Source organism: Equus quagga, chromosome 6 (assembly GCF_021613505.1).
Source record: "Equus quagga isolate Etosha38 chromosome 6, UCLA_HA_Equagga_1.0, whole genome shotgun sequence".
NCBI classification, from domain to species: domain Eukaryota; kingdom Metazoa; phylum Chordata; class Mammalia; order Perissodactyla; family Equidae; genus Equus; species Equus quagga.
In genome coordinates this window covers 101,168,287-101,191,015 of record NC_060272.1, presented here as the reverse complement: position 1 = coordinate 101,191,015, position 22,729 = coordinate 101,168,287, and the positions used below count along the sequence as shown (strand labels likewise).

At 43.3% G+C, this 22,729-nt stretch overlaps 1 protein-coding gene across 1 annotated transcript in view; it reads right to left on the bottom strand.

Annotated features, from left to right (window-relative positions):
• TRPM3 (transient receptor potential cation channel subfamily M member 3) overlaps nucleotides 1–22,729 on the bottom strand; it is a 273,663-nt gene that overhangs the window by 17,727 nt on the left and 233,207 nt on the right. The window lies entirely within an intron of this gene.

The following is a 22,729-nucleotide window of genomic DNA, read 5'->3' as shown; positions in this document are numbered from 1 at the left end:
CCTTGACAAAGCTCCTTAGTGCTGCAAAGACAACATGGCCAGGGGGTGATGTGGTGCCCAGGGATTGGTGACGTGCTCCTCCCTCTCCAGCTGCCTTATGTTGGCTTTGGAACAGGGTTCTTTTTTGTCTGTCTCTAAATAGGGGGAGCCACGAAGAAGTCTCAGCAGTTGCCACAGCCAGCTTTTGAAGATCTGCAGGGAAAGTTTGCAATGTTGACCTAGAATCTCGGCTGGAGTACCTGGCGAGGGGTCTATTCCCTTCTCAACAGTTAACATTGCTAGGCTGTGTGCTCCATAGTGGTTCTCAACCCTGGCTGTACAGGGATACCCTGGGGAGCTTTAAAAAGCGCCACCCCGGACGATTGAATCAGAGTCTCGGAGGGTGGCTCAGGCACCAGTATAATATTTCTTTTAAAACTTCCCAGGTAATTCTCAGGTGCCATTAAGGTGAGTCCACTGAGCTAGAATTAGACCTGAAAAATTCTGTGATTTTTGACATGCTTTCAAGTCCAAAATGCATCTTCTCAGCCTATGAAGGTTTTAATAATATTGGGACACCAAGACTCTGTTTTTATGGCCATCTCAAGGAGCTGGCATCTTTTTTATTATTGGCCGTTGTGGCACTAACTGCCAGACAGCCCTGGAAGCGGTCCTGATCATTTACTCCCTTGGAAGGAAAACCCAGTGATGGAGGCCCCCACTGGCTCCAGGAGGAAGTCCAAACTCTCAGGGTGGCTGGCTCAGGGCCATCTTTTGCCACTTCTCACCTCTCCCTCTGAACACAAACTGGACCAAGTTTCTTGCAGTTCCTAGAAATGTCATGCTCTCTTTTACTCCCTGATTTTGAGCCATGCTTTTAGTGCTTCCCAAGGTCCCCTCTGACACCTTGCTCCCACTGCCATACCTCCCCTGGGTAAATTCTATTTATTTTTCGGTGCTTACTCAACTTTCTGAAGTTCAACCCAGCCAGGTTTTTCAAAGGCCTTTCAGCCCTTTCCAGCCAGGACCGGGGTAGGTATTGACAAAGGTTCTCTGCTTGACCAAACTCTACTCAGGTTCTTCCGAGCTTTTTTTCAATTAGACCTTGACTTTTGGACTTCCGTGTCTGTCTCTGCATTGTTCAGTTTTAGCAAGAATCCTGTTAAGTCAGGTTAGCCAGAATCCCCACCCTCAATATCTGATCAGGCCCCCCATCCACCATCTCCCAGGTGGAGTCTGATCACCCTCTCCTGTCTTCCCCAAGAATCCTGTTAGGTCAGTTTAGCCAAGATCCCACCTTACCCCTGACATTTCCTTTTAGTGATTTTTCCAGCCACCAGCCCCTACCCTGCTCCTGGTATAAATTCCCGCTTCTCCTGTTGCATTCAGAGTTGAGCCCATCTCTCCCCCCTACTGCAAAACCTCATTGCAGTACCCTCCCTGAATCAAGTCTTCCTTACCATCTCTAACACACATCATACATGCTTTTTGCTTTAACAAATAATTTTTTCTTTAGTAATTTTATCTTCCTTATGATCCTAGAGCCCCCTCTGCTTGCCCCTCTGGGGGTCTTCTCACACGGTATCACCCTTGCCAATTTACTCATCTATGCCCCACACAAGATTCCCAGTGAGAAAATTGCTCTTCCAGGTTTCCCATGACCTGCATACACGTAGCACCTCCATGCACATCCACACATGACCACTGTCTGTTGAACGAAGAAAGAAGATCATGTGGCCACAGTTTGGTTGTTGAGCACTAACAGACATTTCCCACAGTTCTGCAGGCCTACTCATGATGGACAGTCCTAACTCTGAGCCATTGTTGGTTCCTTCCTTAGGTCCTTTCCAGAAATCCCACTCTTGGCTTGGTAAGAAGGCTTCTTATATTCAGCAGAGACTTCACTTGGCCACAGCCCTCAAGGAATCCCTCACTTTGCTTTTCTCTCCTCCTGGAAGGCTGCCCCACCCACTCTACTTGCCTCCTCCCAGCCTGACCTCCTGAAGGGCTGTCACTCCTATTCTGTCCTTTCCTCTGGCTCCTGCCCAGATCTCTATGGGGATGCTGACAAAGAGCAGCAGAAAGAACTGCTTAGGGTAAGTTACAAATGCACAGTTTTAACAGATGTGGTCCCTGGTCTCCATTTCTCGATGACATTGTGATATTTCTCTTCGCATTCTGGGAGAATGTAAAATAAACTTTGGAGGAGCAGTCCTTATCTATCTTGCTCTTTCCCCCCATATTTAGTGAGGCATGCAGACACTTCCTCCATTTGGGCCTTTCTTCCAGTCTAGAGAAAAACCAGGGAGAAGAGCAGGTGCTCACTGATTTTATGCCCAGGCACGTTGCCACGGGTCTTCACACAGTGTCCCTGAGACATCTCTAGATCTTCTGTTCCTGCCTCAAAGGCCCCTACTAGTTAAAAAATTGGACCAGCTTAATATCTTTACACATGATTTGATTTGCTGTCAATGTGACTGACTTTAGGAACTCTCTGCTGATCCCTTGCATGTTAATTTATTCCAGCTTCCCCCACCTTTTACTGATCCTGCCTTTATAGAGGTAGCATTATTTTAGTGTTAGGAACATGCACTATAATTAGGCAGACCTGGCTTCAAACCCTGATTCCACCAATATCAAATGATGTGACTTTAGCTTAGTCCAGAAACTTCAGCTTCCTCATCTGTAAAATGGGGGTAGTAATAGCATACAACATGGGGGAGGTTGTCAAGATCATTAACTGAGATAATGCATACAGAGCCCTTAGCTCAGTATCTAGCATATCGCACTTGGTTAACATTAGCTGGTGCCATAATTAGTATTGTTATTTTTGTAATTAATAGGCTTTAAGCTTCTCGAGCTTAGGGACCACATCTTATTCCTCTTTGTTTTGCAATCACTAAGCATAACACTTATTCTATAAACATTTATTGAGTGTTATAATATGCTGGGTACAGGGGAGATTGGGGATCAAAGAGACAGTGCTTGTTGTCAAGGAGCTCACAGTTTAGTAGGGAACGTTACAATATTGTATGATGTGAGCTCTGATAGGGGCTCTGAAGAAGCTCTGCAGAATGGCTGCAGCCCTTCTAACCTGGGTCACCCCAAGCAATGTGGTAGTCAGGCCCAGCCTTGAGGACCATCATCTAGATTCTACGGCAACAAGTACGGTATAAATGAATTAGATGATCCTTGAGACAGTGATAACGATAATAAAAATGAATCATTAAGTAACAGCCTTCACTGGGTAATATCAGCACAGAGGCAGTGAACATTATATGCAGAAGTTAGTGCAAAACATTGCTTTATAATAGCTCCTAATGATGTCCTTGTTCTGGGTATTTATCTGCACTAGAAAGTGCTATGACTCAAACTCACAGATGTCTACTACTGATGAAGATGAGCTGGGTGCCTTAAAGGCCTCATAAGCAGCAGACTCCAGAATGGGATATAAATTATTTGGATTGTCATGTGGCACCAACCAGTATCTGAGGGTTCATGTTCTCAGGAAAATGCTCCAGGGCACAGGCACTCAAGATGGTACACGGATGGATGTTTAGGGGCATGGGCGCTGGTGGTTCCCACTGTGCCTCCTCCTTCCCTGCTTTGGAACCTGACACTTGAGTGGTTATTCTCCCAGTCCTCTTGCAGGAAGTGAATGCACAGTCACCACCATTTTCATGTCAAGTGACATGTTGTCACCTCTCTCTTTGTTGGTGACGGTCAATGCAGAGTGCCTCTAGTGGATGTGTGCTGGTTCCACCTACCCAGTGTACATCTCCCCTTCCTCTCGTAAGAGCATTCTGGTTTCCCTTTGTGGAACTGCCCTCTCCCACTCTCAGTCCCTGAAGTTTGGGTGAAATGGACTCAAATTCCATATCTAGGAAATTAATGTGTGCACTATCCCCTGATTGCAGTGATTGGTTCAGAGATGGACATGTGACCCTAGCCTGACCAATCAAGGCCCATGAGCATCAGCCTTGGGACTTTTACAGAAGCTTGTATAAAAGAGAAGCTTTCTTTTTACAGTGCAATGTAAGGCTACCAAGTGGAGAGGGCTTGCCTGAGAGTGACTCCATCACAGAGAAGAAACACAGATTTATGACCCAGCCATGCCTAAAACCCACCCTCTTCAATTACATGGACTATAAAAGTCCCTTTTTCCTTAAGTCAGTTTGAATTGCAATTAAGTGTCCTGACTAATACAATCACCCCCGCCACCAGCCGCTCTCCACAGGCCAGTAATAAAAGACCCCACTCCTGAGATGTACCCCACTCCTGCATTTGGAGTCTTGGATAGCATGAAAAGATTGGAAGGGGCAACTGGGAATGGGAAATCTGACCCGAGCCCAGGGCTGAATCACAGCGTCAGGGTTCAGGAGCAGGCGCACTGTTGCTCCCCTTCCTCCCCGAGCACACAAGAACTGAAGGGTCTGCATGATCAAAGCTCAATTGTGCAACTAGAGCCTCTGACTCAGAAACTCATGACACAGATTCCACCTATTATCAGATAAGTAGGGTAAATGCACTTGGGGAGCTACAGCCAGGCACCCAGACAGGGCCAGCTGCTCCCAAAGTGAAGAAACCTTGTTGTAGAAGCCGATCATAGATAGGTTAGGCCACAGGAGCCGCAGGGTGGGGGTGCAGGTAGAGTGGGAAGGCTACATCTACGCAGTTGTGGCGAAATTAGAAAGGATCAAGCACTTGGTGATTCAGATTCTCTATGGTGTATTCCGTGGGTCACATTGACATATGACATGGCAGGAAGTTGGAAGGGCCGTTTCTGCTAACCACGCATTAATAAGTAGAAATGGAATGGATGATTGGGCTCCAGAACAAGGAGAGGTTGTGCAGTCACAATCCAGCCAGAGCGTGTGGATGATGCTAAGAAAGCCCTCCCTTCGCTGCGTGTGTTCTGGAGAACAGCCTTCCAATGGTTGGAATTTCTTTTTCATAAATAAACTTTTATAATAACTAAAATAAGTGTCAATAGACTCCCTCACTAGAACATAAGCTTCGTGGAGAAAAGGGGTTTTGTCTGTTTTGTTCACTAAACAAAATAGCACCTAGAACATTCCCTGGCACACAGTAGGTGCTCAATACATATTTGCCAAATGAATGCAGGCAGGCCTGTCACATACTGTGCATTTGACCTGCAGTGGCAGGTGTTTCTGTAAGAGTTACACCTGACCAATTTCACTGGATCCCTGTCTGTTTTCCTGTTTTCTTCAAGATCTTAAGTGACACAATGACCTGCCAATAAGAGATGGTTCCTATGAGAGCAAAAAGCTGAGAAAGGGAAAAAATGGGAAATGTTTGTTTGTTTTTGCAATTGCCAAGTTTTGCAATTATAAGAACACATCTGATCTTTGGGAAAGGCTGGAAAAAAATCTCCCTTCTGAATGCTGTTGTGTAAATTTCCACGGCACACCAGCTGTGTAACCCCATCTCAAATTCATGGCAGACATTGCTAATCAATCGTGATAGTCTTCTGAGTGTCAAGTTGTGGCCTTAGAATCCTTTTTAAGGCAAAACTTCCTAAAGCACAACCAATCAACTGAAGTTGACACAAGAGGTGGAACCTTTCTCTTGGGCCCTTCAAAAATGAGAACATGAGGTCTGGGTGATAGATAATTTCTGTGCCTCTTTTCAGGATACACTTTATGCCCACGTGGCCTGGCCAATACCCAACCTATACTACCTTTCAGTTACCCAGGAACCAAACATGGGCAAATTGGACATCCTGCTTTTCTCAGACCCTGACATTTTTGATGAAGGACCACGCTGAGGGTGTTGTGGGACTTCTGCCACGAACATCCTGGGCCCCCTGGACACTGCCCACTGCTCGTTTTAAAAGATAGCTTATAAAATGGATGCTTTCCCAGGAAATGCTGATCCTAGTTCTTTATCTGGGATCTTCAGAAGTGAAGGACAGTAGACATTTGGGAATAAACATTGTGGAAAGCATAGCACGTGCCAGCCTCTGTGCTGGGCATTTCTCATCAGCCATTGCATTTAAGCTTCCCAGCAGCTTTGTAAGAAATGTATTATGCTTGCCTCACAGTTGTGGAAACATGCACTGAGGGGTGAAATGCTTTACCCAAGATCACACAACTAATAAGGGATAACGCCAGAACCATTCACTCATTCATCCAAAAAATACTGAGTCCCTGCTATGTGCCAGTGGGAATCGGCACTGGAGATGCAATTATGAATGAAGCAGAAATGTGCCCTACCCTCTCTCTGACCCCAAAGCCTGTATGTACTCTTATCTCATGTGGCCTTCCCAACGTAATAGTGCTAGTGACCAACACCTATTGTATGCTTAAATGTAAGGCCTGGGCTATGAGCATTACTCACATCACCTTATTTTAATGTTTACAATATTTTGACGTATGGCTATTATTATGCTCATTTTACAGATGAAGAACTGAAGCTCAGAAAGCTTTAGTATCTCTGTCAGTATCTCCAAGACCGTTAAGAACAGAGTCAGGGTGTCCACGCAAGCCTGCTTGACTACAAAGTCTTTTTCCTCTGTGCCTCTGAAGCAAGAGGCAACACAGGGTTGAGAGGAATCTCTCAATTACGAACAAATGTAGAGACAGGTTGATAGAATTCTTCTTGTTTCCATCAACATGACTAACAGCCTGAGCTGCTCACATGAGGTAACAGATGTATGGAGCACTAAAATTCAGAGCGTGGAGAAAGAAATTCAATTCACATAATAGGTATCAGGTGTAGGTACCCACGTCCCCAAGATTAAGACACAAGCCCTTTTGATTTCATCCTGTAATACATGGGGGAAAGAAACATTTATTTAGTGCACACACAACACTGTTTCCCAAAAAGTATGAGAAATTAAAAATGAAACACCAATGTTTTACATAATCAGCATCATCTTTATAAAGATGACAAAGAAGGATATTTCTGGAAGATTGTCCCTTCCCTTCCTGTCTGAAGAAATGTCTCAAAGCTTCTTCCAGATCACAGGCAGTGCAATTACAAGCTTAGTTGAGTGTATTACTACACTTATCCTATTTTTTCTTTTCGAAGAAAGGATTTTCAACTAAAAGTCCATCTCGAAAAGATAAGGAGACAAAGAGGATTTCCCCACCTCCTTTTAAAAATCCATACAACTTGCCTGGAGGATTTAGAATGCCATTAGCACAGCTCCAATGGCTTACTCCAAGGAATTAGATTTAGATAGCTCTGCTCTTTTGGCTTTCTTCCTGACACAATGCTTTCCTTGGCAAGACAACTGGAGATGCCTCTCTTTCTATGGCTATGTCTTTCTAGAAGTTTCCTGATCTAAGAATCTTAGACAGTGGTAGATCCAGACAGAAATCTTCTTTATGGGAGCATGGGGCACTTTCTGTTTCTTTCAATAGGCTACAGCCAACGTCCTTTAGTGATGGAAGACAGGAAGAGCAGCAGTAATTGAGAACCAGGCAAGCTCCAACTCTGTAGCATCATAAACACTATCCACCAGCTCTGCCTTTTACTTCTTTTGTGGTTCATTTCTTTTCCCTCCTCCTGTCCTAACTGCTAGGTAAGATGCAAATCAGTCATGACGGGACACAAAGGCAACCACCAGAAAGGAGTAAGAGAGGGCCTCAGTTCCTTCCTCTCTTAATGGAGGGACTTGGACTATTGATATTCCCAACAGTGTGGTGCACACACAACTCAGGATGTCCAAGATGATTTTAGGATACAGGAACAGGGCATTAAATAACAGTGAAGTGGATGGTGAGAGAGTGATGACCTTTTCCAGCCTCTTTCGATCTTCCTGACTCCATCAGCAAGACTGCGTCAGTTGGAGAATAATATTTCTTTAACACTTCCTTCACAATTGCTAAACTCCCTTTTTAGTAAGGACTGGGCTGGCTGAAGGCTCAAGTATCTGGACAGAATTTCATAACAATGTGGTGTTTTCATTCTGTTTATTTTATGGTTATCTTCTATTACATCAAATTATACTGATTTTTTTTTTAAATTTTATTTTTCCTTTCTCTCCCAAAGCCCTCCAGTACATAGTTGTGTATTTTTTTGGTTGTGGGTCCTTCTAGTGTGGCATGTGGGATGCCACCTCAGCGTGGCTTGATGAGCGGTGCTATGTCTGTGCCCAGGATTTGAACCGACGAAACCCTGGGCCACCGAAGCAGAGCCTGCAAACTTAACCACCTGGCCACAGGGCCAGCCCCTATACTGATTTTTCAACATATTGAAATGATATAAATTTTCAAGGCTAAATTAATTTAGCTTTGAAAAAGGAGTCAATTTAACTAATATTAAAGAGTAGACAGAGATTACAAAACAGTGAATGCTTTATATGACTAACTGAAGGTTTGGAAATGCTTGATTAGATGATTCCTAAGCCCCATCTAGTCCTGACATTCTATTACTCATGATTCCATGAAGAGGAAGAGAAAACCAGAGTAACTCCCAGACAGGATGATCTACCCCAGAAGCTAACTGTAGGCCGCTTATAGAAGCTGTATTCTTCCCACTCGTGGCAGAAAAGCCAACAAATAACCAGGCCCCACTGCATGATTTGGAACCTACCACCCCCGAGGGCAAAAGAAGGCACCAAGAACATAGCATCCAACTCTTCAGGGTTAGAGTTACAAGTTCAGCTTTGAGCTATTCAGAAAGCATGATTAAGTTGAATAAGCCTCATTTTTTAACTGAGTGAATTCAAAAGCAGGATGTCACAAGCCTAGGTATGTTGTGTGTGAGCTGTGAGTGGGGGAGGGGCACATATTTGGGGGAAAATGGGAGAAAATTCAATTCCCTATGTTATCTTGGTTCTGTGTTCTTGCCATTCTATATATCTAGCTTTACTTAGAAACAAATTATCATTTATTTGCTGTTGTTTGAAAGGTTTCAAAATTCCATTAGTTCATTATCTGAGCTCAGGAATTAGTATCAGAAAGGCTCTGTACAAATCTTGCCAGGGAAGGATGTGTATCTCTACTAGCTTGTTGTATATGTCAGTGAGTTTGTTGCCATGATGCAGCAGATCAGTCACATTAATAGCTCCAATTTCTCTCCTCTCTCTGAATCCGGGCTCCTTTGCCATGTGATTTGATAGTTGCTCTCACTAAACAGGTAGGATCTATTTCCTTGCCCCTTGATTCCACGTTTGGCCATGTGAGTTTCTTTGGCCAATGAGATGTTAGCAAATGTGACCCAGACAGAACCTTGAAAAAACCGGTGAGTGTTTCTGTTTCCACTCTTCCACCTCAGCCATCACCATGAGGAACATGCCTGAGCTAGCCTGCTGGAGGATGAAACACATGAGCCTCTGCTCCCAGTCGCTTCTGTTGTGTGAGCTAAGGTTGTTCTGGATCAGTTGACAGCCAGCTGACTGCCTGGCACATGACAGCCAAGACCAGAAGAACCATTCAGTCATCCCATAGGCTCCTGAGCTCAATAAATGCTTATAGCTTTAAGCCACTGCCTTCTGGGCTGGTTTGTCCTATTGCATTATCAATAGGTAATATCAATATTATTCATTACCTATCATCAATAGGTAATATCAATATAATATCAATACATACTCCACTTCCCTTGCTCTGCTCACAGGTAGAAGACACAGCCCAGGTCTTTCGGGTTGACAAAACCCTTTCCTAATTTCTTCACCCTACCTGCTTCAATTCAGGCCAGGTCCCATCATTGCCCAAGGAAGATCAAGTTCACTGAATGACCAATGGCTAATCAGACTCTGTCTTTAGAAATTAAACTGAAGTGCAGAGATGATGGTAGGTACTTAATTGAAAGATCATACAGAGTCAGACCATGTTAGGTCATGTAAAAGTAAAGCAAGCCATCTGAGAGAGGGAGAGGGGAAGGAAGGGAAGAAGGAAAGTGGAGAGAGAGAGCAAGAGAGGATGAGAGGGATGATTGACTGGTTGAGACTGGAGAGAAGCAGACAGAAAAGTAGACGAGAGCAGCCGTGTCTTCTGATTCTGGCTTCCCTGAACCACTTCCAGTTTCATTTCCAGTCAGCTCACGTCATGCTTTGTTTCCTGTCTTTGAATGTCTTTGAGGTTTCCTCTTACACACTTACAGTCAATCTTTTATTTAATCTAGCTTGAGTGGGTTTGGTTTTCTTGCGATCACATTTTTCCCTAGTTGAGGAAACAGTCATTAACACCTTAAAGAGAACCAGCTTCTCAGGCCAGTAGTTTCATCAGAGGAGGCAAAAGTCCAGAGAGCTCAGGGAAGGGCCAGTGAGAAGGGAGAAAGGGGCTCGGGCAAGAGTTGGAAGGATGGAAATAAAAAGCATTTAACTTACCATTTTACTGAGGGCTTGCATCATTTGTTTTGATATTTTCCAAACAAAATAAGATTAGACAAGCTATTTTCTTCTTCAAACCAAAAACAACAAAAAATTTCAGAGAAAAAGTCAAATAGGTGACTTACTCTCCCAGATTTTTGTGCTACTGTCCACCTCCACTGTAATTCTTGACTGTGATCTTCTTGTCCCAGCTCCTCTCGTTGCAACAATACACCCTTGAGAGCTACAAGGGCAGGAAAACCTGTCCCTTCCGTCACAGGTTCAGGGAGCTCCATTCCATTCTCATAGCTTAACCGTGGAAGGTTTCTCCCGTGGGTCCATACCACCCAACCACCAGGGCACACTTGAAGGAATGTGCTTCTTGTTTTTGTTTAAGAAGGGATCGCATGACTTTTTAGAAACCCATACATCTGGCCTGTAGGGTATTTGAAAAGGGAGGAGCCAGGGCCTTCTTGAAGAGAGAATGTCTTATAAAAAGAAACCAGCAGCCTCACAGCAGGGCTCCCTGTGCTGAGAAGGGTCAGACCAGCGAGCCAGACTGTGCCTATCTCTGTGCAGACGTACATCAAGCACACTAGGCTAGTCCAGCTCCACAGAAACGATCCATGGCTCTGGCCAACTCCCATTGGATTGTGCCCCCGGAGTTATAGGACATCAAGGACAACAATCAATGTGGCCCCCAATATTCAGGAAGGCAAACACAAGTTCCTGCTGACATTGTTTACGAATTCCCTGGTAAGTGACAGACAATACAAGAAATCCATTTATACTCACAGCTCACACTCCTGGTTCTGCCTTCTGGCACATTCCCCCCTCGGTGCCCCTTATTCCCTTACTGCCCTCTAGGTCCCAGGCTCTGTTCTCCCTGCCTTCTCTCATTTTACTTTAAGGATGGTCTGCCCACTTGCCTCTGTTTACTGCTAAAACTTGAGCTTTTCACACTTCAACTGATGCTCCTCCAACAGCAAAGAATCCAGATCATAGTCCGTCCTTGTTCTACTTACAGCTAAATGGCTGTGGATGGGCTCAGACTCCAGTGCCCATTACTTGCTGTCATGTTGTGAATACGAATCCAACTGTATGCTGAATATAAACAGCATTATTATCATTATAACAAAATAGGACAATACACCCTTGTACAGTGGATTAGCAACTTTTTCTTTCTCACAGCGATGTTGACCCACATCAGGTAAAATAAATAAATACTTTCATCTTGAAAGGTCTATCTGTTAAAAATAAGAAACTCAGATGCCAATCAAGTGGAGAAGCGGAGTCGGGGCTGTAGAGAGGGGTAGGATGGGAAAGGCACTTTTCGGTTAATCATAGTTTGAATATGTTAAATAAGCACATTATCGTACATCTGCATAACTGAGTCATCTTACTAAATCATTCTTTGAAGTCACTAGACACAAGGCACTAACCCTGGATGGATTCAGTTTGAGTCCTAGATCTGACAATTTGCTGTCTGTGTGCTATTGACTATGTCGATTAATGTATCTGAGACTCAGTTTCCTCATGTTTAAGCCAGATATAATAATAATAGAAATAATGTTAATAATAATGATGATGACACATTCCCAACTTCTCACATCATTCATTCAACAAATATTTATGGAACCCCTACTATGTGCCAGACACTGTTCTAAGGGCTTGGGATATACCAGTGAATGGAACATCAAAGATGCCTACCCTCCCGTAGCCCGCACTGGGAAAGGGGCAGAGGCGGCGGTGGGTGGACAGAAGATAAATAATAGCATAATAAGTCAACCAAGTGGTGTGTTAAAAGGTGATAAGTGCTGTAGAAGGAAAGAAAAAGTAAGGCAGGGCAAGGAGGGTCAGGAGGGTGTGTGGGGGGCTGGGAGCCCCATTGAGAAGGCGAGATGGGAACTCCACAGGTGAGGGAGCTGGCCCAGAGGCTCTCTGAGGAAAACGCTCTAAGCAGCGGGTGCTGCCAGGGCAAAGGCCCCGGGGCGGAAGCACACCTGTTGTGTTCTGTGAACCACAAGAAAGTTCTCGTACCTGCATAATGCAGGGGAGGTTAGCTGGAGAAGAGAAAGAGCGCTAAGGGGTGGGGGGAGGGACAGCATCACATGGGGCCTTTGGAAGGACCTCCCAGGATCCAATCAGATAATGAGAAGGCATTATTATTATTGTAATCCTTTATTGGCTTTATTAAAGAAGCTAATTCCCCTTCATCCATTCTAGCCCCTCCCTGACAGTTTCTGGCTCTAAGTGAGTGCTCTCTTAATTACTTCTGTTTTCCCAATATATCCCCAGTGCCCTTAAATGAAATAGGGACCAACCCCCTGTCACCAGGCGACAGACAGAAGGCGGCCAAATTTTGGTCCTCCGCAGTCTGCCGCAGCCACTCTCAGACATTTGCCTCCACCTACCATAAAGAAACTGAGGGCTCGTGAAAACAGGTGCCCGGCTCACTGGGGCTTTCTCTCAGTCCTACCCACAGTAACAGCTACCCTGCCTTTACTGGCCAAACGGCAGCCCGCTGAGGGAAAGCTGATTGCTAATCTGATTTGAGCATAATCAACTTTTACAGATAGAAGAAACTCTCATAGCATGAGGCTTGGGAGAGGGCACAGGGTTCTTATTGATGACTTCAGAGCACAATCCCCGCTTTTCTCATGGCAGCTAAACTCCTCAGTGGTGTCTGCTTAGTGCAAACTGTTGGCTGCAACTGCTGCGTCAAAGCGCAATCAGCTCAGGTGCAGGCAAAACCCCTCCGTTCCTTAAGTGTCTTAACCTTTCTTGGGGCAGGAAGCCCAAAAAGCTGGCGCCAGCAGTTAGTCTGAAAACTTTCTAGACAGTTTTACTCAACAGTGTGGCTATCCGTTGCAAAGTGTATGAAGAGAAAGGGTGGATTTAAATTCTCATTTCCTTTCTTGGTGAAGATGGGAAGGTAGTTACTTCTTTTTTAAGTGAAATAGATGGTTTATATGTAGTCTGTGTTTTTCTCTTAGACCTGGACAAAAACCACACACACACAAACACATAAACACACATGCACACACACACAAAAGATGCTGCTGTTTTCACAAATGATCAACTGAGTTGACCACGTTGATTAGAGTGAGAATAAGATGACTTCATTTTGTCATTGCACAAAGTACAAACTAGTGACATGTGAAAGCTGACCTGTATTTGTTTCTTTTAAAAGATGTCCATCCCATTTTTAATAAGCTATGCTTCACACAGCTCCATTCTAAACAATGCTGTGTGGTGGCACTTCCTTTGGCCAAACTGATCTGAGTAGACCTATGAGAAAATCTGCAAATTAAACCATAAGCAGTAAAAAATTGGCTAGTTCTGGGTCCTACATAGAAAGGAAGCAAGTTGGGCTTTTTCCAATATATTCCTTGCCTAAGAGTGAAACAAAGGCTGTTCTCCGGGCTCTGGTGGACCAGCTTGTGGGTCTGCAAACTTGGGGAATTTGTAGCTGAATGTTCTGTCTTCCTTTCTCCATATCTAGTACAACTCTTCAGTAGAGAGAGGATGGTTAATGCGCAGGTTCTGTGCTGCATGCTCAATGATGACACATATACATGCGTGTGTGCACACGCACACACACCTAGGAGAGAGAGGAGAGCTAAAAGAAAGTCATGGGGTCAAGTCCTGCTTGATTGCTAAGTTAACTAACAAGATAAAGAGGAATAGCCTCATGCGTCCACTTAATGTGTGACCTGACTACAATCAAATCCCAGTGTAAGATGCAATTCTACTTAAGGCGACGTAAAATCAATGTCCAGTGGAATGAGAGGGATCATTGTTCCTTGGGGCCACAACAGGACATGCCAACTTGGACAGACATAAGGCGGATGGCCAAGTTTTTCTCTACAACTTTTCAAAGAACAAGGCTGCTACGGGTCTGATGAAACAAGTTTCAAACTCAAGTACAGCAAGCATTTATAATTATATAGCAAACAATTGTGGTTACAACCATCGTAGAGACGGGCATGTAGGATTCTAGATGCTTTCACATATATTATCTCATTTGACTGTCACAATAACAAACACATTTTCAGAAGGTATTAAGGTTATAGAGGCTGATCATGAAGACAAAATAGTGAAAATTCTGCAGGGAACACCTTAGAACTTCCCACCCGTTCATTTACTTTTTAAAATTTCATTTGACAAACAATTAATAAAGCACTTGCTATATTGCAGGCATTATTCTTCTTGCTTTATCAATTTCAACACAAAAAATATGAGAATGAATATAAGGCAGTGTCTCTGTCAGTTCGGGCTGCCATAACAAAATACCATAGGCTGGGGGACCTCAACAACAGATATTTACTTCTCACAGTTCTGGAGGCTGTGAAGTTCATGATCAAGCTGCTAGCTGATTCGGTTCCCCAGTGAGAGTTCTCTTCCTGGCTTGCAGATGCCATCTTCTCACTGTGTCCTCATATGGCAGAAAGGGGGGAAACAAGCTCTCTGGTGCCTCCTCTTACAAGGCCACTAATCACATCATGAGGGCCCCATCTTCATGACCTCATCTAAATCTAATTACCTCCCAAAGACTTCTTCACAATCACACTGGGGGTTAGCGATTCAACATACGAATTTTGGGAGGACACAATTCAGTCTTTAACCGGTAGGTACTATTATTATGTCCGTTTTACAGATAAGTAAACTGAGGCACAAACAGGCAACTAACTTGCCCAATGTTACAGGGCTAGTAAGAGTCCTCAGAGCCTAGATTCAAACTTAAGATTCCATCATCTTAACCACCACTTTGTGCTATTTCTCGTGGTGAGGGAGTTGAGAGTTATTTTAAAGTCAAAATGGTTTGAATGCCTGGACATCTGCATTTAGACTTTCCTCATGTTTCATTCTGTTGCCTGGGTCAGTGGCTTTACAATGGTGATGTCCATGAGTAATACTCTTTCCATGTTATAAAGACTTTTAAGAGTAAGTTTGACCATAAGTGGCTTTTGGCCAACATGCTTACTTTAGAAGAACATCTGTGTGGCTAATACAGTCAATGTAAATGGAAAATGTACATTTATCACCACAAATATAATGAATGAAATGAAAAGGCCCAGTTTTCATTTCGTTTATTGAGCAAGGTGCCTTTGGAAATGAGTAAGTTGATATTCTTCGGAAGGGACATGAACAATTCCAGGCCAGAGTGTATCATTTATACTGTGTTGGACAAGGTGCTTCATCCCACAGGCTCAAAGACTTGATTTAAGCCCTCTTAGGTCTTGTTTATCCCAGCTAACTGTGTAAGCAGTCTGTTTTTAATCCATGGAAATAGAGATCTCTCCATTTCACTAGAGTGTGTAGACAGGCCCAAGAATAAGCGATTTGCTTAGGCATAGCTATCTGCACCTACCATGACTGATAGCTTCATTTAGCATATTAGGGTTGGGTTTGCTGAGGATCTCTGCTGAGAAGAGGCTGCAGACCAGCTTCAAACAAGGTATAACCCATGGACAAAGCCAAATCTTGTTTTGCTGTGTGTCGTGAAGAATAGCCTATTATTTCACATTACTAGGTGAATGAGGAGCTGGTTATGTCAATGGTTACCACGGATATGCACTGCTCCAACTGGTCCCGGAATACAACAGGAACCAGTGATGTTGAGGAGAAGAACATCAAGCACAGGGATTTGGCTTTACCAATCAGTAGAAGTCTGCGATTAGCATCTGAGACTAATTAAGATGTTCATACTCATGTTGATATGCTTCAAAATCCAAGAGAACACTAACAACAATGGCAGGTATACAGGGCCAACTGGGCAGAGTGGGGTCAGTAATATGTTCATTGCAATGCTCTTTTCATTTAATTAAATTTACATATGAATTAGTTAATTAGCGTTTTTTACTTATGCCTTGTTTAGGTCTGTCTCCAGTCTAAGTTATATTTCCATGGAACTGACCCAGACTATGATCCATGAACAATGTTCAGGGACTTAATCAGTTCTATTTTGAGATTTAAAGAGACAAAGTTAAGGATGCTTCCATCTTTGTGTAGATTTGGTGGTCTGAATTACTTAGTGCTCAAGTCTGGAGTTTCTTTAGATTCTGTGACTCTTTGTGAAGAATCTTCTTGTTAGGCAATCATAGCTGGTTAATTTAAGATAGTGAACACATAAAAATAATGGAATTGCATTTTAAAAAATTCTGTAATTCAGATGTTTTGCTAATTTGGATTCACCTGGTAGTTAAAATTAGTAAAGTTTTAGGTCATAATATTAAATGATATTTTAAAAAGTAAATTTTTGGGAGAGCAACATTCAGCTATTTTTTACTCTCTGCTTAAGAGAATCCTGGTGTAAATTAAGCAGATTGAATATTGGGCCATTATGACATGACTACTTAACATTTGGGTAAAGCAGATCCAAGGACCAGATATCCATTGAATGGCCAACGAATCACTGAAAAGTGGGGAGAAGCTAGCCAATTGCAAATAAAATATTGATTCCAGATATCTCCAGCACAGGAACACTTGTAATATCTTATATAGTCTATCTTCCAGTTTTTCACACTCTTTCTCTCCTTTTGCTCCATTGTCTTTCATTCTCTCTTTTATTTCCTTGCTTATTTTCAAAGAGATTATGAGGTCAGCTTCCTATTCCACCTGAATAACAATGTCATTCATCTTGAACTGGCCAGAAAATATAACATCCCCCTTCTGTGGGTCCTACCAAATGCAAAGCCCTTAGCATCCGTTTTGAGGTTTGACAGGAAAAGCCTCTCCTCTCCAGATTATTGAAAAGCTTATCTCAGTCCAAATTCTGCCATCCATATATCGACGAAAATAATCCATAACCAATCTATAAATGAAAATTTGGGTGAATTTATTCTGAGCTGAAATCTGACGGCCATGGCCCAGGGCCTTTCTTCCTGAAGGAAGAAAGGGCACCAAAGAAGTGAGGTATACAGAGTGGTTATATACCCCCATACAGGATGTTTCACATATGATTGAAATGTCCCTTTCACAATAGTCACAAGATTGCCCTGTCGGCCACAGCGCTTGATGGACACAGCAGGTAGTGGGTCTGCTATCTCAGAGGACGTAGCAGGAGGCAGGCCTATTGTCTCAAGCTGGGTGGTCACAGATCAGCGCAGCAATCAGTTCCTAGCCTAAGGAAAGATGCTTAATCCTTAAGGGAATGCCAACGTTGGGAAGGGGAGGGAAGTTGCACCTTTATCTCAAGGGCCTTTGTCCTTGCCATAGGGAATATCTAAAGCAGATATACAATGCATGCTCAACAGCCATGGTCAGGCCCTTTTGGAAAGACAAGGTCAGGCCGAATTAGGTTTATACCAAATGGCTTCCTCATATTCTCCAATATATCCTATTGCTTGCCATTTTTATTTGTCACATACCACATCTACAAACACATGGGAGACAGGGAGCACTGGACCCAGGCTCTGGAGCCAGCCAGCCTGGGTTCAAATCCCAGCTCGGCCATTTGTTAGCTGTGTAACGTTTGGCAGGTCACTTAAGCTCTCTAGGCCTCAGTTTCCTCAACTATAAATTGGGTGATAGTCACACCCACCTCAAGAGTGTTGTTGCAAAGATAAATGAGTGGTTAACACATGTAAAGCTTTAGACAGTGCCCAATACATCGTGAGAAGTCAGTAAATGCTGGCCGTTTCTGAAAGAGGCCCTCCTGCTGGAGACTTGTAGACCAGGCCCCTGAGCCAGCTGCCAGGGTTCAAAGTCCAGCTCCACCTCTCAAATAGCTGTGCACTCTGGGCAGGTTACTTATTAGGTCTAACCACATGAACTCTCTGAGAGGAGAGCAGTTTTGATCTACAAAAATGGCAACTTCAGAGGGTTCAACCTAATATGTACATAATCTTCTCTGTGCTTCAATTTCCCTACCCATTAAAAACAGGGCCAATAATCCTACCTCATAGGATTGTTATGGGGAGTAAATGAGTGAGCATTCACAAAACATGTGAGACAATGGCTGATACATAGAGAATGATTTTTAAGTATTGACTATTCTTATTTTTATTACCCTCACATCTCATTACTGCTTGACCCAAACTTTTCCCAAGAATATCCTGCTTATTAATCCCTCCTTTTGCTTCTGTCAATCAGCCTTTCTGTTTCGCCTGCAGTACCCCACTGCTCCTTCAAAGTTTGGTCTCAATTCATCTGATTGACCTGCCCACTCCATTCCCTCCATTTCTACCATGTCTCTTGGCATTTGTATATTCACAAGGACATGATGTTTTATGTTAGCTGGCAGTGGTTCCCGTGTCGTTTTTCTCTTCTTCACATACTGATACTGGAGTGGGAGAGTCCTGGGAGGATATGACATTTCTTCTGCTTTGTGTCTTTTCACATGATGATAGTTTTATATCTTTAGAAAATTCCTTAAGTTATGCTTAAATGTGGGACCCCTAATGTCTTCTTACTTTTTTTAAAAAAACACACCTTAAAAAACTTGAATAATTTTAATTTTATAGAAACGTTGCAAAGATACTACCGAGAATTCCTATACACTCCTCACTCAGTCTCCCCTAATGTTGGAGTCTTATGTAACCATCGTACATCTGCCAAACCTAAGAAATTCACATTGGTGCATTGATCCAGGGAGCTGCACTGCATTTGGTCCTCATGTCTCCCTGGTCTCCTCTGGTTTGGGACAGTTTCTCAGTCTTCCTTGTTTCTCATGACCTTGACAGTTTTGAGGAGTCCTGGTGAGGCATTTTGTAGAATGTCACTCAGTTTGAGTTTGTCTGATTTTTTTTTTGCATGATTAGACTTGGGTTATGAATTTTTGGGGAAGAATACCACAAAGGTCAAATGTCGTTCTCATCGTATCACATCAGGGGGTAAATGATACCAACATGACTTCTCACTGGTGATGTCAACTTTGATACCTCTCTACGTTTTTTAACAAAGTACAATTTTTACATAGAATTCTCTACATGTTAAACTTACCAAGAGACAATCCAAAGATAGTAAGTAGCTAGATTTCTAAACCCATAGCATTTTCAAGCACTGAAGAGGCTTGTTCAGTTCTCAACCTTATCAGATCTAAGATGTCTTTTTTATAATAAATATTTTCTACTGCTTCTTTTACTATTATGGAGTGAGATTTATAGATGATATAATTTATCTGTACATATATAATCACAGAATAATCAATATAATGTTCTAATTTTAATATAAGGGGAAATAAAAGGAAAACAATTTATAACAAAACAATAAATATTTTGATATATAAATGCTCAGGTCTGACTCTTCTAGAAGCCATCGTGAAGTGGTCAGATGCTTACACCTACATGAAGAATCTCCACGAATGAGACAGACACAAATGTAGACTGACAGAAGTCTCGAATACAATGAGCAGCATTGTCATTGGTGAGTTGATTTTCCAAAAGGGTGAACAACTCTTGGGAAAGTTCCAAAGCAAACAAAATACCATCTCCCTCAATTTTCATGGTGGTTTCATTCCTGGAAAAATCCACAGCTTATCAAAGACATGCAAAAATATTGGGCCTTTAAATGCAAAATGGAGTTAGGCTGAGATAATCATAACCAGGTTTTTCACCTACATGAATGTCTGCTGGAACACTGGAAAGCTGTGTGGGACAGAGCACAATGCTTTATTGTGAGAGGGTCCTGAGCATTGCAGGACATGAACCCTCCCTGGATCCCACCAGTGGTGCCAGTGGTGCCCCCCAATCAGGGAGGGAAAGCAAAAACATCCCTTGAATTTCAAGATAAAATTTCCAAAACATGGGGGCCTTGCTGCCCCAGTCAAGACCACCACTGGTCTAGTGTTAAAGTCCAATCACTTCATTTTATAGCTTGGAGTGGGGCTCAGGTGCACATTGGCAGCACAGGAGGGCCAAACTTAGCCTGGAAGTCAGGTTTCTCAGCTCTTAATCTGCATGATCTGGTGCCTACTGAGCCCTCAATAGTACCCATTGGCAACCCTTGGATTGATGCTGAAATCAGATCAAATCATGCAGCTCACGTCACACACACACACTCCCCACCACAACCATCACCATCATCATCACACCTATCAACTCGATTCCTGCACAAAACCCTTCATAGAGTTCCTATTAAATGCAGAATAAAATTCAAATCCTTACATTGGCCTAAAAGGCCCTGTACAACTTGACCCTCATTTGCCCCCCTGGCTTTATTTCATACTATTTTCCCCTTGCCTGTGGTGCTTCCATCATGGTGGTCTTCTCAGTTACTGGTAGGAGTTACCTCCTTCCTACCTCAGGGCCTTGGCACAGACTATTCCCCCTCTGGGCTCTTCTCCTGCTCTTTGCCTGGTGAACTCCTACTTATTCTGCATAACTTAGCTTAAAAATCACTTCCTCAGAGAGCCGTTCCCTGAGCCCCTAATACATCTCCTTGTTAGACGTTCTCATAGCGCCCTATATTTCTTGATCATATACTTATCAGAGCTTATGATTAAGTATTTATTTGTGCGTTTCTGTGTTTGATATCTGATGCCTCCACTGGGTTTTTAGCTCCCCAGGAGGCAGGAGTGTCATCAGTTTTACTCATTCCTGTACTCCCAACACACAGCGTAGAGCCTGGAAAAGAGTGGGTTGTAAACATTTGCTGAATCCATGACTGAATGAATAGTTATGTTAGCTGCCCAGAATGACTTGCAGGTTGGCTGGAAGGCAGACACAATAGGGCAGACAAAATCATAGTTTTTCATGATGAGCAGTAGCAATGGAATCTTGGTTCCATCCTGCTGTGAAGAGGGAGAGGCATGCTCTTGGAAACTGCTTGTTAGGGCTTAGTTGTTTCAATGGGCTTGATTTTAAAAGAACACCACGGAATAGAGGAGGCTGGAAGGCACCCCACTCTTTGGACGACTCAGGGCTCCTCTGTCCATCTGGAGCTGGCTTCCCTGCTGGAAGAGACTGGAGGAAGTAAGGCTTTGCAAGCTCCAGTTTTTTGGACTCAACCCTACAAGTACCCCCACTTCATCCTTCCACTGTTACTACCAAAACCCCTTTTCTCTGAGTAGGCCTTGGTATGGTGCCTTTTAAAGTGCAAATTTTGTTTCATTCTTTCCCCAACTTCAGTCCTTTGGGTATCCCTTTCATTAATTTGGCACATCTGCACATCACCGGTGCTATTATTTATTAATGTTTTTCTTTGAACACATCACACCCTGACATTGATGCAGACTTCAGCTTCATCATAAACACTAATATGCATGAACTCCTGTATTTCTTGGGCTTACTATATTCATTCGGGAAGGACTGCTCTTTTTCTTAACAGTGTTCCCGTCGGGAGGCACACCAAAGCAGACCTCCTTACTGTCCTTAATTTGTTAAAAATACTGAAGAACAGAGAGGTTCACTAACTTGCCTAAGGTCACAATTAGCAGAGGTGACAGAACTGGGATTCAAGGTGTCTGCCTCCTGGTTCTGTCCTGCGTTGTCCCTGTCACACTAACTCAAACCATTCTTAACCAAGTCCTCCACCCACACCAGACACTCCATAAATGTGAACCGCTGTGGGACTAATGATCACTCCCCAGAGCGAACTGTTGTGTAAGGTTTTTCCCCTGAGTGCGTTCCATCCAGTGCATGATGCTGGTGTCTCAGGGCTGACGCTTTTTAGCTCCCTCTTCTCAATTTGTAATGTTCTGACCTGTCCGTGAGTCACGTCTCATTTGCAAATGCTGCATTCTTGTTTATGTTACCAGGATGTTCCAGTTTTGATGATGAATGCTCCTCTGACATACTCATGGAGACAGGTAAATCTCCTCTTGGGAGGTACAATGTATTTTTCATGTGGGTATTTAATTCATCCTTGATGGGTGCTTCTGAGACTATTCAAGGTGTCACTATCCCAGTGTCAGAGGAAACCTTCAGGGAGGCCACAGGATGGCTCCTACAGTGTAGGCAGCTCTCTTCCTGATTCTGAAAGTGACTGGCTTCTGGAAGATTCCCCCCTCCTGTCAGCATATGGTGGTGTGCTGTTTCCTGAATGAATGCAGAGTTGCTGATCCCATTCTTAAATCCAGTCCCTAGTATAGAATTAAGTCACTTCCTTGAACCCAGGAATTCCACCATGACATGCTATACCAGCTTGAGCTGCTTTAGATCTCAAACTCCAGTTACGCTGGCACTCTTTCTGATCCTAGTTGAACACATCTAGATCATTCCTATCACATGGCTTCTGTCCTTGCCTTCCCTATCTCTGTTATGTTCTTTCCCCAGTTCTTGCCATACATGTTTTCATCATTCACATTTCAACTCCATCTTAGCTCTTCAAAGCCTTTCCCTGACCATCCTACATAAAATTGTCCTACCACCTCCCCACCCCAATGACTCCCGAGCCTACTACTTGGATTTGTTTTCTTCGTGGAACTTATTACTACCCCCATGTATCTTATTATTTCTTTACTAATGTTCTATCTCCTTCCTGCCCCCAGTAGAATGTAACTCTCACGAAAGGAAATAGACGGCCTTT